Consider the following 17,825-nt stretch of genomic DNA (forward strand, 5'->3'; position numbering starts at 1 on the left):
TGTGTAGAGAATTTGTCTGATAGCGTTTTAAAAACTAGGTGAATGATTTTCTGATTTATGGAAATCTTAATTTTATTTGATTCTGAATTATTTATTTTAATGCTTTAATTTTGGGGAAAAACAGATGCTTCTGGGAATATTATTTAGTTTAAAATAATATTATTTATTTTTCTTTTATTTGCAATTTTTGTACAAGCTTTGATTCATTGTGAAAAGAAGCAGGGAAAGGGAGGCAACTTTTGCTAAGTCATGATTTCGCGCGCTTTGTCCTTTAGAATGTTCTAGAAGGAATTTCATTGTGCAGTTGACCTTAGGACAGGAAGTACGTGACAGAAGGGTCAGAGGTTGCTACTTGACTTTCGATGTAAGTCATTCAGGTTTTTGGCGATTGAGGGTCCGGTTGTTGGCTAAGTGAAGAAGGGCGCGCATGCGCGATCACCCTTATTTCTGCATTCAGGGGTTGAAAACGCAAATTTTGCCAAAATTAAGGGGGCGATAATTGAAGCTATAGTGGGAGCCCACGTTTGTGAAGGAGAGGAAGAAAATTCGAGTTTGAATCACCTTTTCGTGTGACATTTCGTGCGAGACTTGGTGAGACGTACTTGCTTGCTGAACTTACTTTTGGACGTTACTTTTTGCCCGACTTTGGACTAGTTTTGTTGAAGGATTTAAGAATTTCAGGATTAAGACTTTTTGCCGGACTTCCAAGGCTGAAGGATTTGTTATGCTTCTGTGGTTGAATAGGTGGTGATTAAGGCGGATCGTGGCGGACACTATCCGGCCGTCGCTTTGCTGTCGAAAAGGAAAAAAAAATGATCCAGCGAATTTCCAAAATTATTGGCCAAGTTCCACCCCGGCCAACGTGAGATTTTATACTCGACATCCTGACTGCGATCTTGAAGATTCTGCTCGGGTGCTGGTTCAAGGGCTTGGTTTTCTGCAAGGCTGTGCGAGCGGATTGTGTTGCCGAAAAAGGAATGGAGTCAGGGTTATTAGGAATTGCGGCTAGTGGCACCGAAAAGCGTGAGACTCCTTAGACGCCTGTGTTCCCCTTACGGAATGAATTTTTTAGGAATTATGGTGGAATTATAACCCTTTGAATTTTCTCCCAGAATGCAAGGCCAGCCCAATACCTTTCCGGGTGCGTTTCAAGTCGTCATAATCACAGATAAGTGCTTTATCAATTTTCCTTAGAACTTTTGGAAATTGGAACTTTACCTAAAATTAAATCTTAAATTCAGTCTACTGAAACTGAATTGCTTCCTTTTTCCCCTTCTTAATTTACTGAGACAAACCTTAAGGTCTTTATATGAATAAGAATGTAATAATTTAAGTTGTATGTGTAATCTTCCTTAGAACAGATGTGAATTGCAAATAATATGTTTTCCTTAACCTCTTAGAAATTATAGATCGGGTACCCGTTAAATTAAAAGAGTCATGTAATAGATTTGCAAATCATGAATTTAAATGTAACAAAAAGTAAATGACAAATTGAAGAAATCCCCTGTGTCTAAAATAAGTAAATTAAAAGGTAACACAAATAAGAAATTAGACTCTCTGATGAGGATAAGATTTAATTTTTATTGTGGGGAATTTGTATAAACTGATATTTAATCTGGAAACCTATTACTTATGTGTTCTTTATATCTGTTATGTGTTTTTCTTATATATATATATTGATTTTACATGTTGTTTATTCGATCCTCTCACGGCGCGGTCCCGGATGCATTTTTCACAACGCAATGCATTAAAAATTCACTTATACGATCACTAAAAGTTTGGTAATTAGCAAACTCTTAAGAGTTTTTCTTATATATATATATTGATTTTACATGTTGTTTATTCGATCCTCTCACGGCGCGGTCCCGGATGCATTTTTCACAACGCAATGCATTAAAAATTCACTTATACGATCACTAAAAGTTTGGTAATTAGCAAACTCTTAAGAGTTTAGTTTCTCAGTTGCTTTTTAGTTAGTTGCGGTTTCACCTGTCTGTTTCTGCATTAGTTTCCTCCCTAAGAGGAAGTAGTAACACTGCATTGGTGCCCATGATTTTTACGGCAAAGTATAGAAACAGAACATTGGTGCAGTAGCTATTTAACATCTATGGCGTAAAGTATAATTGTAAAGCTGAAGGTGTAAAAGAAAGGCAGATTTACAGCAGGTAAAGCGAAAATTGATTTTCAGCGAACCACGTTTATAGTTTGATCGATTCAAGGTAAAAATGCAATCGCATGTGTTGTTAGCAACGGTCTGGCTGAGTTTTAGCAAAGTTTGAATACCGAAGATTTTTAGATATTTAAAAAAGAAAGCTTTATCTGATTTAATTGAAAAAAAAAATGGAGAATTGAATGTAATCTGTTGCGAGGTAAAATATTTTCATTTAAAGAACAGAAACATAAGTGTAATGCATTAAAGAGTGCATAACTATTGTTAAAACAGATAAAACTAAGTAGCTGTTTTTAAAAGGAAAAATTATGAAGCCTAAAAATTTAAATTCCAAAAACATCCGTGGCGTAAAAACAATAAATTTACGTCCAGGATAAATTAATTTTTCTAAGAATATTTGTTAAGTCTACAGAGTATCATTTAATTTTCTAACCAGTTAGTTTAAGTATTTTTCTGTCAAGCCTCATTTTATTTCCCTGCTAAAATTTATTTTCCTGCCCATTTTCCTACCAGGGTAAAATTAGAGCGTGCTCTGGCTGCTTGAAGGCTACGTTGCTAACTTTGATTCTGTAGCGATAAGAATTCTGTGGCGTTCAGTTCTTCTTGCCCTTAAGCTTGTTTGTGCCGACTTCCAGTCAAAGCAAGCTTCCTCGATAGTTAAACTGTTACGGCTTAGGCTATAATTTGGGGAACGTGCGGCTTCCGTGAGTTTCTTGTGCGGCCTCTAGCTCTTGTATTAATATATATTGAATTATATAGAATACGACAATTTGAAAAATAATAGAATTAAATGACGTGACCATTTTGCATCAGCAAAATACTAAAATAACTTTTCTGTACTGCGTCATTAATAGATTAGTGTATTCCATACAGCTTACTTAAAGCTGATTCGAAACTTGGCTTATTCGAAGCTTTTGAGAGCAAAAAAAAAATTTTTTTTTATTTTGAGAACTGAAACTTTTCTGATTTAAACGAAAACCGTCGTCTTGGTACTCTTCTATACCGGCTAACTACGCACTTTAGCTTCTGCTTCTCTTGCTGTAATGACGCATTTTCGTTGTGCACTTTTGCCATCCCAACAATATCAGAACTGCAAGTGTTCTTCAACAGCCAGGATGACAGTTCCAAGCGAATTGTCGCCACAAATGTCAATTGAAATAAAAATGAATGTTTTACCTTACTCGGCAGCCAGGTTTCTTAGTCATTACGTATTCAACATTTTAGCATTTTACGCAATCAGAATTCTTCCTCTTCAATATCTATTTATGATCTATCCAATCTACATGATGAGCAATCAGTGTTTCTACGTTTCTGAATCAATAATTCTAAATTTGGTTTTGTTATATATATATATATATATGATGTACCAGCTTTAGTCGTAGCTTAAATTATCAGACGATAAGTTTTTTTTAAAAAAAAACAGGATCTATTTATTATTATTCAGGAGAAATAGCAGTTATAAAATCAGATATCCGTAGTAAATAAAAAGAATTACTAATAACTTTTTGTATGAAGTTTACTGCATCGTGACATTTAAGAAAAAGACCCCGATATTCCTTTGCGAGTCCTTTTATAGCCTCTGGAAAGGCGGAGCTTCCAAGAAATGACGTCAACCTCGTCAGCCAATCCAGTTTGCTTTAAATATTTCCAGAACATTCTATAACTGTACGTGTAGAAAAGGCTGGAAAAACAACTTGACTACGGGGCTGTGGATTTAATTCCACGTACTTTCAAATAAGAGAACGTCGCCATTAAAAATGAAAAGAACATACAGTTAGAATTTTAAGTGTATTCTTGACTATATAATTTTATTATTACAAATATATATAACAAAACCAAATATATATATATATGCGCACATTTGGTGCGGCTTATTTCAACCAAACAGAGAGAGGTGCACAACAACATGCAATAGCAGTCTATACAAAATTTCGGCAGTCTACAGCTACTCGCTTTTCGAGTTATTAGAGATACGTACGTACGTACAGCGTCACTTTCTTCTGAATCCATTTTATAATTCGTTTTCTGGGGGAAAGAGTCCTTTATTCTGTCCATATGTACAGATGACACGCAAAAACGTCGATCAAATGGATTCGAGAGCAGTCAAAATGGATATTTTCGTTGAAATAGGATACCCGATATTCTTTGCGAGTACAATATTTCTTTGACATCGTACAAGGAAGTAAAAAGGTAAATTAAAGTCTAGCATATGACATAATTAATGAATGGGGTCCTTTTGTTTAAATGTGCAATGGTTTTGAAGCATCTTGTCTAGAGATTATATAATTCTTTCTCCAGTAACAAAAACAAGTTTTCTTCTGTTGTTTGTCATGTCCATATTACATGGAACAATATTTGCCAGAGCCTACTTCGAAGAGAGGTTGGACTTCTATTTTCTACCCCCATTTTGTCGAAGAACACCCCTCTAACTCTCACAATCCACACGTGGGGACTTTCGACTCACCATATATTTACAGTGCCGCCATGCCGCATTGACACTATACAAACATTCATGTTTTCTCCGGTATTCGAACCCGGGTCCTTTGGTACCGTAGTAGGGTACCCTAACCACTATACCATCTAGGCGACAAGTTTTCTTTTAAACTTGTTAATTCATATTTCTAAGTTATACATGTCTCTGCGCATGTAGGACTTTATTCAGTATATTTAACGGAAAGATCACCAAGTTTATCATTTTCAGCCATTCTTTAAACATACGTTTTTTACAGAAGTAGAAATTCGAAATTCAGCCAAGCCATAAATGTAATCCCGGATAAAGCATTCAGTTTAGAATGTAATTTATTCTAGAAAATCCATACATTATTTTCACCCAATCCACTTGAAAAAACACGTTCTCTTCAAAACAGCGAATTGCATAATACGCGTATTTTTGTGAAACATATCGTCTGCTGAAGTTAAGAATGGCTGAAATGTATATAAAAATAACATGGTGCAAAAACGAGATAAAATTCTTCACTTCTCCTTTTCTTAGATAACCACTTTCCGGCACTGTAATTTATCGCGTACAATTTACGGATACTTGCTCTCTGATCTACCAAATAACGGCCCTCTAGTTTGTTTAACTTTGCCTCTTAAAAAGAAAGAAGAAAAACTCTTAAGGCGTCTTAAAATCTCTTCACTGCAAGGCGGGCAGCTCTCTTTTTTTTTCCCTCCTGTCTTACGCTTCATTTTCTTTGATAAAAGTAAATGCTTCCTGGAATGGAAAGAATAAGAAGAGTTATGTCCTAAAACAGACGCAAGCGAGAAGAGCTGAGAAGTGAGCGCAGCGGTTGTCATGGTTACGATAATCTTTGTTGGCAAGGAATGAGATCTTCTCACTGTTGTTATTTTTTATGTTGCTGCAGTTGCTTTACTGTCTTTAGCTTGCAGAGTCGTGTACAGCTCAATTCATTAACAAAAACAAAGGTTATTCCTCATTAAGGGGGCTCATACACCTTAAACCCCTTGACATCCTTCGAATATGTGACTGTTGCAAGAACTGATATATTTTATTTATTTTAAAATCAATTACTTCCAACTTTTTACAGCTGACTACATAAAATAGCTGCTTTGGAAACTAGTAACCAGAAAGTTTGTGTTGCCACAGATATTGTTGTAATTTAATCCACTTTGTGACAAAAGTTTTCGTCACGTTTTCACCTTGCGCGCACGATATTTTAAAAATGGCTAATGGTACATACTAGAAATTAACTGGAATTCTTTACATGAGCCCTATTTTTAAACTGAACCTAAAATCTGATGAATATTTTAATATTCAAAAATTTTATGGACGAAAACATTACAGATTTTTTTTAATAAAATACATTTTATAAATTCGACTCCAAATAAAATAAAAATTTAACATTAAATTCTTAGAATTTTTGGTTCACAGTCGTTCCCAAATGTTATGAAAGCTATATATTAAATATGGAATTAAATTATGCAACAGAATGTTTTAAACTGTGCGCGCAAGTTGGAAAGATGACGAAAATTTTTGTCAAAACGCGGATTAAATTATAAAAATATTTGTGGCAACACAAACTTTCTGGTCACTATTTCAGAAAGCAGCTATATTATGTAGTCAGCTGTAAAACGTTGGAAGTAATTGCTTTTACAATAAATAAGTTATCCCAATTCTTACAATAGTCACATATTTAAAGATCTTATGGGTTTTAAGGTGTACGAGTCCCCTTAAACAACGATATGTAGGTTAAGTGGGGGGAGATTGAAGTTAGCGATGGCTGATAATAGACATTCGGTTTTCGAATGAGAAAATTAAACGTTTGATGTAAAGCTGTAAGAATATTGCAAAAGATTCATAAATACTCCTTTGTTTGTTGTACCACATACCGCGTACCACATAATTTGTACCACATACCGCGTTTCCGGATAGTACGCCGATCTTGACTGAAAACCGTATTAAGTGTGGACTCGTTTAACGCGCTGAGCAACAATGCAGCAATTCCTTAACAGACATGGAGTGACATTACTTTTTTTGGGGGGGGAAGCAGGAGGTGGGGAAAATGTACAGTGCCCTCACGGGGACTCGAATACGGGACCTCTCGACTGCGCGTTGAGTATGCTACGAATTGCACCACGAAGGGATGCAGAAAATATGGAGAAAATGCCTTATATACTCTGTCTTTTAAAAGTAAACTGGGGATTAGGGGATCCAGTCGCCGAATACTAGGGGTGATGAATTATCCCCACCACCTTTTAGGTCAGAAGCCACCTATAGAGTTTAAGATTTTTGTTGCTGTACACTTAAAAAATGTGCAATGCTGTCGCCGGGTCTCGAACCCTGACCTCTCGAACATGCGTCGAACTTGCTTCCATTTACACACGACGAAGGCATGCAAAACGGAGAGAAAAAATACCTATATCGTAGAATACTAAGGCTTGTTTTCATTCAGCAAGAAGTATAAATCTGAGCAATCGTTTCAATTACTCAGTAAGAGTATTGATATGAACTAATTTTGGACAGGAAAAGACTTTGTAAAACATAAAAACAGCTATTACTATATAATATTCAACATTGTTTCATAAGAATAAATTGAATTTAATTAAAAATTAAATTTAAATACAAGTTAAAACAAATTAAAATTTAAAACAAATTAAAATTAATTTAATTTAAAACAAATTTAAAACAAATTAAAAATTTTATTTGTTTAAATTAATATTCAACATTGTAACTTTGGAGTTTTACTTACCGTGATGGTACATAATTCCGTTTGGTTCATGTCCGTGGTCGGTAGCCATCATGGAGGTGCATCCACTCACCTTATAGACATTGAAAGCTGTTTTATAAGTTTACGGAACCACATGAAGCTCGAAAGTTTAATCCCGATTAAACTGTGAACTTACAATAAAAAATTTATTTTATTTAAAGCCAGATGACATCTGAAGTTCTCGAAAATATTTAAAAAAATATATTATAAAATAAACAGAGATGGGTTTCGTACGTGTAAGTAAACAAGTATTTAAACATAAATGATATTAGTCGCCTGGAAGTTTGCAATTTCAGCGTAAGTATTACATTTTGTACCTGTAGAGACATTAGGAATTTTTTGGAAGCAGGAAAGATGAAAAATGAGCAGCGCCTTCGCCGGGAATCGAACCACGGACCTCTGGAATACGCACCCAGTATGCACACCACTACACCACGAAGGCATGCTAAGAAGGGGGGAGAAATACTTTATATACTCCCCCTTTTAAAGGGCGACTGGGGTTTTAGGGCACCCAATCGCCAAATCCTGGGTGTGGAGAATCATCATCCATAACACTTTTAGTTCGGGTGCCACTGTAGAGATATTAGGATTTGTTTGGAAGCAGACAAGATGAAAAATGAGCAACGCCTTCAAGGGGAATCGAACCACGGCCTCTGTAACACGCTCCCAGCGTGCAGACCCCTACACAGCAAAGGCACGCTCAGAAGGTGGTTGAAATACCTTATATACTTTCCTCTTGGTTCTTAACTTTTTACATATATAATTTGTTTCTGAAATGTAAGGAACTAGTTTTGAAATTTGCTGTTAATTATTACATAATAATTTTACTTATGTTGTATATACTGCTTATTTTCTTATGCAATTTATACTGCATAATGTTTTCTTCTGCTATATTCTTATGCTATGTGTACTGCATAATGCTTTCTTAGTCTAAATTTTAGATCATTTCATTGCATAGTAATTAAATGTAAACGAAAATATAAGTGGAATAACCGATTTACAAACTAGTAAATCTCCTCTACATGGATGCGAAAAGAAACCAAAAACTACTAAAATATTGAAATTAGACATTTTAATTGAAGAAACACAAGTCACAAGTCCGATGCATGTATTTACGAGGACAGCAAAAGCAAATGTTTTCCGTGAGATATAAATCTGGCCACGGGGCTAATGTATCGGCTGATAAAACAAAAATGCCTTCGTCGTACATAACTGTTGGGAACATAAATTCTGTATGCTTTAAAAGTGAAAAATATTCAAATGAATAACGTCTGTTTTATACTTCGGTTGATAATGATAGTCAAATTACTTTTATTCAAAAATTTGTTGATCAACAGTTGTGTTGGTCAGCGATAACAGTGTCTGATTTGACCATCTGCAAAGTTAAACCATTAGGTTGTTCTAAAAATTACACTAAAATAGAAGAGTTAGAATTAATTACAATTATTGGCGCAGTGGTGATTATGAGGTTCGAAATTATTATTGGCATGGATATTATTAGCTAAGCAGAAATTAAAATAAATAAAAGTGGTATCGAGTTTGTTAAGTTTATAAGGGATTGTTTTCCTTTTCTTCGCTGCGTGTCTTCGTGGTGTAAGTGGTAATACATCCAGCTAGCAATGAAAAGTCCAAAATTAGAATCCCAGCGAGGCCATCACTAGTTTCCTCACATCTCCTTCCTTCAAAATCGTCTAAATAGTTCTACAGAAGCGACTAATTAAAATGTGGTGCACAATAGCATGTCAGCAGTTGGATATGGCGACTGGGTTTTTCTTCCTGTCCAGTCGTAAATTAAGAGAAGGAGAATACAATGAATTTTATCCTTGGTTATTATTTGTTTTCGAGCTACTATCGCAGAAGCACTCTGGAAAAACCAAAACATGAGCCTGGCGGTTCCTGAATCCGAGGGAAGATCTGGCCGAAGAGGACTGGCTTAAGTCCTAGAGCCGATGGTACTATAACCATAATGCCATATTATATTAGCTCGGATGGTCCGAGTATTCTAATGCACTGGGTGGCGGGTAGCCCGCGTAGTACTGTCGCGAGCATTTGGATGACCAATCAGACTCCCATGTTAACAGGGTATCTGTAGTTTTTTTGCCCCCAAGACCTGTCCGCCCAATCCCTGGGGGTTTTATGAGAGAGTTCATATTTTAAAAAGTCTGCGTCGCGGGACTGAGGCTCCCGGGGCGTAACAAGATGAGTGGCCTTACTTGTACAGGTACAGGCCTTACTTGTCTTGTAACAGGTTTTCTGTGAACAATATCCGGTGTTCCCGTCTAATACAAAGATTGTTCATGGGTAAGGAAAGCTTAAACAAATATTGATTATTTGATTAGGACTAAGAACTCGGCGGCTATTTGCCTAAGGGAAGAAATGCCTTCCGGGAAAACTTTCTAAGGGAAACTGGTTCGTATGCACGTTACATATGGGAAAAACCACGAAAACAGAAACCAACCCGTTCTCCAGGGTACGAACCCCAGACCGAATTAACACTGCTTAGCGATTTAATTTTAGCCGTTTTGTAATTCGAAATTATATTTTAGTAACTTATATTTGAGCATTAATAACAATGGAACTTAAATTTATTTAAGCGCCTTGAAAATCGTTGTTGAGAATCAATGAGATTCGATTGTTAAATAGTCATCGATTTGTTGAGAATCGATGAGCGCGTTGAGGATCGATGGTGATTTAAGATTATTATCGCCCACCAACGGCCGAGCGATTAACCCTTTCAGGGGCGCAATGTTATGAGTTTTTAAAAGTTAAGAAAAAGTAAGCATAATGACATGCAATGGTCCTATAGACAACATAAATGAGTTTAAAAAATTTTTTTTCGTCCCCTTTTATGGAAAGGGGACCGGTTTCGGCTTGAAACCAGCGCCCGTCTAGAGCATTTAAGACTAGACATTTGCTTATTTATCTTTAGTTTGCTGAAAATTATCTGAACGTAACCCAAATTGCAGATTAATGAGCAAATTACTTTTAACGGATCATTTAGCAATTTTTATATATTCCAGACTAAATGTAATTAAAGTACATACCGTTGTGGATATCTGCTTTTACTGCTGTTAGCCCACGCATTTTTCTTTCGTATTTTTCGTCGACAATTTTGTTTTCAGCTCATGTTTTATAATAATTTTTCTATTCTTCCGTAATGAATAAACATAACTATTTTTAAAGAGGTCGGTTAATTCTCAAAAGGGTTAATCTGCGCCAGGTTTATCGGTGGCACTTGAATGTTTATAGCGGTTACAGAGAATGAAGTTAATTTAACCTATTTTTGAAAAGTAACCAGTCACAAGTAAATGGATTAATGGATTAACAAGACAAATTGTTGAAATTCTTGTTCACCAGACTATTTTAGCCTAATTTCGGCTGTTAAAAAGAAGATTAAGAGAAATTTAAGTTAATCAAAATTATCGTTAAAGTTAGACTTACACTTTATATGTAACATGTCGGATGCAAGAAACACCAGTGCTCACTACAGTTCTTAAAAACGGATTTTTCCATGTTTGTATTCATAAGGATAGTAGCAAATACATATTATCCGGAAAAAAACAACAGACACTTTGTTTTTAAAAGCTACATTACGAAATTCACAATCTGTATTTCAATGTTTTATATATAGCGTTTTTGTTTTTACTCTGATAAATGAAGATGTAATGTTACCCTGCACGGATGATATCACAATTTCTGTACTATGTGAAACTGACAGAATAAAAAAAAAACACCTGAACACTCTGAATGAACTTATTGGTACGAACAATGTATGATGAATATATATAAGGTCTCGTAATAAATTTCAAAAGATTTCTGTTTCTAGTAAGACAAATTGAATACCTTGGACGTATCAAAGTGGTCACGCCTGTCTTCCTCTCTCAAAATCAAAAGCATGAAATGGCCATGATATCTCTCGAAGGAATCTCGAAAGCCTATTTTCAGAACGTACATACACCCTGCTTATTCGATATCGAAAAAAAGATTGAATGATCTGTCACTTTAAATAAAAAATTGGTTCTTAATAGACGAAACTCTTTTAATAAACTCAAAAAATCAGTATCTGAATATATTCGTTTTATTAATGGAATTTTCTGATTATGATAATTTTCTGTGTGCAAGAAACTTATGTATAAATGTTTAGACGACAGGTAGTGTCGGAACTCATATAAAAATGAGTTTTTTGCAATGCTCAAAATTTTAGAACGTATTCGCTTGTCGTAGTTTTTTAAGCATATATTCTGTATACATTAATTTCATCTTTCCGGATTCACCCAAAACACAAAAAGATAATGAGTTATTTGAGTTCTATTCCAATGCGGAATAGGCTACAACAAAAGTATCTGATCCTTAATTTAACCTCAACGGAATAAATGACACACAATAAGTTCGGTGATCAAGGCAGCCAGTTAATGTGTGGTCGAACGTTTACAGCTGCAGATTAATGCGCCTATCAAATAATAGATAAGGAAGATTTAATGGAATTGAAACAACGCATTAGCACGGTTCACTCGGAAGTCCAGGAGTTGATGATCAAGTATAGCCGAATTGGATTATAAAAATAGGAATTTGCTATCACAGAAATGATGTTTACATTTCGAATTAGTAAAATTTTTTAAAACGCTCAGATCATTTCTTTTTCCATTACCTTTTACTCACTACATTATACTCAGGTTTTTGGACATCATTACGACTCACCCTGTACTTTTGAAGACATGTTGTGAGGAGCATATTCAATCACAAAGTTTTTTGTAACAACGGTAACACTAAGCACACTGCCTTAGGCAATTGAATGTTTGTTCGCTGTTGAATAAACCTGGTTACGATTACTAGACTAAACCCACCTCTTTATAATAGCGTTCACTTGTAGAGTGCCTTATGTTAATTTACCAGTTATTATGATTTAAGTCTTTGCTGTTACTTCTCTTTTCCATATTCCTCACCAGAATGCAAACTAGTTGTCTGTGTTTTTAATTCTTTGAAGACCATAACGCCCCAGACGGCCTTTCATTCAAACGACCACAACCGCCCAAAACGGCCGAAATTCCGATGTTGTTTTCTTCTCTGCCCTAAGGTGTGCAGTAGCAGATGCAGTTTCACCGAATGGCATTGTATCAGTTTATTGCAGACAGCTTGTCCTAAGAGGATTTATTTGTGGTTTCTTATCTTTATTTGTTAGGAAGTAGACAGGATGACATTTGAAATCTTCACTCTTCTTTGTGCGTTAATGGATGGGAGGGGAGGAAATTACTGCGACTCTCGAAAACCTTTCCGGGCGGTTCAATATTTTATGCATACTCAAAGTTCTGATTAAATGAAAAGTTTCTTTTATAACCTCAGTAAAACTTTTTTTAATTTTATCTCAGATATAGCAATGACTCCCTTCATATCTGTTACAGTTATAGGACTAAACTATCAGAACTAGTCAAATATAATCTTAACATTTAAATTTAGAATTGTAAGAATAAATAGTTTCCTTGCAAATATTTAACTTTGCTGGAACTCTTCTTATTAAGACAGGATATAGAGGAAATGCCAGGATGGAGAAGAATTCAATCAAATTCGTTTTAAATTTAAAGAAAATTCATTGAAATATTGTCATCAAACAGATGTTGTGTGGAACTGACTTCTTAACTCTATAATGCAGCTTGCCATCTGCAACAAAGATGGCTTGTTTTCAGCTTCTATTTGAAATCAGTGAACCTTATGAAAGTTACACAATTTTCAGTTGCTTTAAGCGTTATAATGAACAAGTTCAGATCATAAATATAGACAGTAATAGTTTTAATTCCTAAGTACATCTAAAATATTTCAGTACTTATAAAAGAATTCTAGATATCCGGAACCCAAGTTAACCATATCACTTCTTTCTCGTAGAAAAAAAAATAAGTTTATTGTTAAACTATATTTAACTTTTCGTCAATCGTGAAAGGCCTCTGAAAAAAAATCTAATTAGCAAACAAATTAGATTTTTGTAAATGTGTTCCTTATTCATAAAAATTGTTCAGTTCTAGTTAACGACTCAGTTGCAATCAATCTTTAGTTCATCTGTTAAGGAAATTATTTCATACTTGTTTTCATTCTTTATCAACAGATGGCGCCACTAGTATCATCAATAATTTTGTCAATACATCTTTCATGGTTATTATCTCAGCGCAGATTTCTTTTAATTTGCACTTCTTCAGCTGAAGAAGCATTCTCTGTATTTAAACTTTCGAAACTAGTCAAGCAAATTTATGAATATTACGCCGATTCTTGTTACCTTAACACATTTAATAATCGATATTCGAAATGTCATTTTAACGGAGAATTGTTGCAATATTTAATTTATTTCATACGAGTTTTGTATTTTGTTTTACCCTACCCGACATTGAAAATGCAACATCAAGGAGTGGCCATAAAGTGATGAAACTCCGCAAACAGAGAGAGACAGCAACGAACAATAAATGATCTTTATTTCGAAATGATATGCATAATACAGAGAGAGAACAGCGTCGGCTCAGTAAGTTGTAGAACCAGTTTGGATTATGATACGCGAAGAAACACGTCTAGGTACAGAGTCAGTGAAACTACGGATTGTGTCCCTGAGGAACGAATCCTCATTCCATGTCAACCATTTGCCACAGTTCGTTTTCTGAACCTGGCAATGGAAGAGGTCTGCAAATGACGTCCAATCACATCCCAAATGTGTTCGATTGATGAGAGATCAAGAGAGAACGGTGGCCAGGAAAGCATCTGCACACCTTGCAGAGCACGCTAGCTCGTGGGAGCAGTGTGTGGTCGGGAGTTATCCTGCTGATAAAGGGCACTGGGCTTTCCCTGAAGGTACGGGAGCGCAGCACATCATCCACGTATCGTTGGGCTGTCACAGGGCCCTGAATACGAACTAGAGATGGCCTGGAATCGTACGCAATTGCGCTCCAAACCATGATGCAACATCCTAGCACGGCGTTCCACAATTGCTGCCGGATTGGATGCGTCTCCATATCGACGCCAGACGTGTGCGCGGCGACTATCATTGGAAAATGGAAGCGTGACTTCTCTCAGAAAACGATTATGTGCCATTCCGTCATCCACATCGCTCAAGCTTGGCATCAGTGCAGACGTTGGCGTCTATGATGTGGTATCAAAGGCAATCTTCTTAACGGACTCTACCAGTGTAGACCATTAGCCAGCAATCGACGGCAAATGGTTCTGGTCAATATGAGAACATCCAGGGTGTTGAACATGCTGCAGAATGGAGGTAGAAGTGGCTTGTGGGTACGCCATTGCTTGTCGGCGGATGCGTAGATCCACGTGTGCTGACGTCACGCTGGCTGCACCAGTGCTCCTCAAACTTGCCATATTTTCTTCTTCTAACCATCGTCGCCACAGCTGGTGCACTGTGGACGTGTCCAGGTATGTGTCAGCTGAGATTTGCCATATGGACCAACCTGCCTTTCTCAGTCCGATCACCATGCCCATCGTAAAATAATCTGTCTGCTGGAACTGCCTCCGTTGACTACAGCCTTGCATTCTCTGCTGTTACACGCCTCCTCTGAGACAAGAACAAATTTTCTACGATGATTTCCCTAGTAGAAATAATGGCACGAAAGTTGAACATTCTGAAGATTCCTTCAATTATATATTCTTTAACGAGCACTGGAGAGCAGCGCATTTCACACCATTTGCATAACTCGGTGACGTGCGTGCATCTACCCTGAAATTTGCAGAATTTTCGAGTATCTCCTTCTTGCTGTTGCATGTTCAATGTCTGGTAGTGTATATAAGTAAATACTTGTAAATGTTATTTTATATAAGTAAATATTTGTAAATGTTATTTTATATAAGTAAATATTTGTAAGTGTTATTTTATATAAGTAAATACTTGTAAGTGTTATTTTATATACAGTGTCTCACAAAAGTGATGGGACACTTGTGCTTTACAAAAGGAAACTGTAAAAAAATAAATTAAAAAAACATGTAAAATTTTTTGTGGGTGTGTTTCATACTTAAATTTAGTAACAATTATTACATAACATACATTTTCTCAAAATATTAAAATATTAATTTAATAAAAATACAATTGTTTAGAACGGAGCAAAAAATGGCTCACATAAGTGATGGGACACTTACTTTTCCATCAAATATTTATCCAAAAATTTTACTTTTTAAAAGGTTTTAGTATTTCGTTGGATTTCCTTTTACTTTTAAAACATGATTTAATCTTCTTGGGATGGATTCGACTAATTTTTTTGTGATTTCTGGACTGATTTTACCCCATTCTTTTTGAAGCACTGATTTTAATTGTTGTTTTGAAGAAATGGTGTGTTTGCGAATTCTTGATTCCAATTCTTGCCAAGTATTCTGTATGGGATTTAAGTCTGGAGATTGTGGTGGTGTTTATATTATTTCAAGACAGTTATACAGCAGCCAAAGTGTAACGTTCAAAGCAGTGTGCGTGGGGTCATTATCCTGGTAGAATTTAAAATCGTTATGAAGGTTCAATTTTCACGCTGAAGATTTCAAATTTTGATTTAAAATGTCAGTATACTTGTACTGATCCATTATACTGTCAATAAAAACAAGAGTACCAACTCCAGCGGACGACATACACCCCCATACAATAACTCCTCCTCCACCATGTTTTACTGTTGGCACCAAGTTCTGTTTGCGAAGTTCTTCCCTGGATTTTCTCCACACCAAGATTCTACCGTCAGAACCACATATATTAAATTTTCTCTCATCAGCAAATATAACTTCATTCCAGTAATCAGAATTCTTATTTATGTTGGATTTTGCGAAAGCCAGTCTGAGTTTTCTATTCTTTTCACTTAGGAATTTTTTCCTACCGTGATATCCAGCAGATTGAATAACTCTTCTAATAGTCTCAGGTTTAACAATTACTCCATATAATACTTGTAAATCAGGCAGCAACTTTAAGAGCACTCATTCGTGGATTTTTTTTAATATTTTGAACGATAATTCGCTTTATTCCATTGGATAGCTTTGATGGTCGGCCAGGTCTTCTTTTATCCTGAATCATATGATTCTTTTTATATCGTTTAATGATATCGAAAACTGTTGAATGACTCAAGTTAACTGTTTCAGCAGTTTCTCTAATAGATTTTCCACGTTCAATATTCAAATTAATAACTAATTTTCGAATTTCATTCAAAGTTTCTTTTCGTTTATCATTCACGGCTGCACAGAGCTGAAAAACAGAAAAATTCCAAAACAAACTGGAGAGAAATACTGCAGACGATTTTATAAATTATTGCCAATTGCTTTTGAGTAAAAATAAAAACCCCCAAAAGTATTTTTATTGTAGCACGTAGTAGTATCTAATGGTGTCCCATCACTTATGTGAGCCATTTTTTGCTCCGTTTTAAACAATTGTATTTTTATTAAATTAATATTTTAATATTTTGAGAAAATGTATGTTATGTAATAATTGTTACTAAATTTAAGTATGAAACACACCCACAAAAAATTTTTACATGCTTTTTTAATTTATTTTATTACAGTTTCCTTTTGTAAAGCACAAGTGTCCCATCGCTTTTGTGAGACACTGTAAGTAAATATTTTAAGTGCATAATTATCATGGAAATGAAACCCAAAGAAATGAAAAATTGAAATAATATCGGAGGACACGGCAGACGTGAAACTTCCATACAGGAGATCAAAAGGAACTTTGGATTTTAGGAATCTCTGGGTGGGTTATGGTTCCTTTTAAACCGTGTTTATTGTTCGACATTCAAATGGCGCTGAAGTTGAATACGAAGTAGGTAGTTGAACTTACCCTCAGTTTATACAAACCAAATTGTAAACATATGATAGTTAAATATCTATATATAAACATAAAACTCCGATAACATAATTAAATAAAAAATAAGTATTAAAACAGTTATAGATCAGTTACATTCTAACAACCGAATTCTATGGACGACATTTCGAAAGCGTGTTGCCAACGCAGGGCAACGAAAAGATATAAATTAATTAATTTATATCTTTTCGAGAGGCGTGGAAAGTATACAATCTGGATAATCAGAGTTCCATTCTGTGTTATCTACGGTATATTGAGCTATTCAAAGGAGAAATGTTAGAAATGTCGACTAACTTTAGAAGCAAAAGCTGTGATTTTAAATGTTTTCTCATTTAGAATAGAAAACCATCAAGTATAGAAGATGCAATGTAGGGCAAGTCTTCGGAAGTTATTGATGAGCTAGAAGGTTGCCAAAATATTTGACTTCCCTTTCTGCGATAACGAATGACTCTTTTTGAATCAGAAGAAAAATGGAAATGCTCTTAATAGATCCAGTACCCTAGGATCTCCTAAATAAGAAGAAAATCTTATAAAATGACAAAATTAAGATATATAGAATAAATATTCCAAAAATAATTTTTATTTTGGGACTCTCTTAATGGTAGGAAATATAATTAGTTGC

This window comes from Stegodyphus dumicola, chromosome 1 (genome assembly GCF_044657685.1).
Source record: "Stegodyphus dumicola isolate Sdum_Otavi_A_Nest chromosome 1, ASM4465768v1".
Taxonomy (NCBI): Eukaryota; Metazoa; Arthropoda; class Arachnida; order Araneae; family Eresidae; genus Stegodyphus; species Stegodyphus dumicola.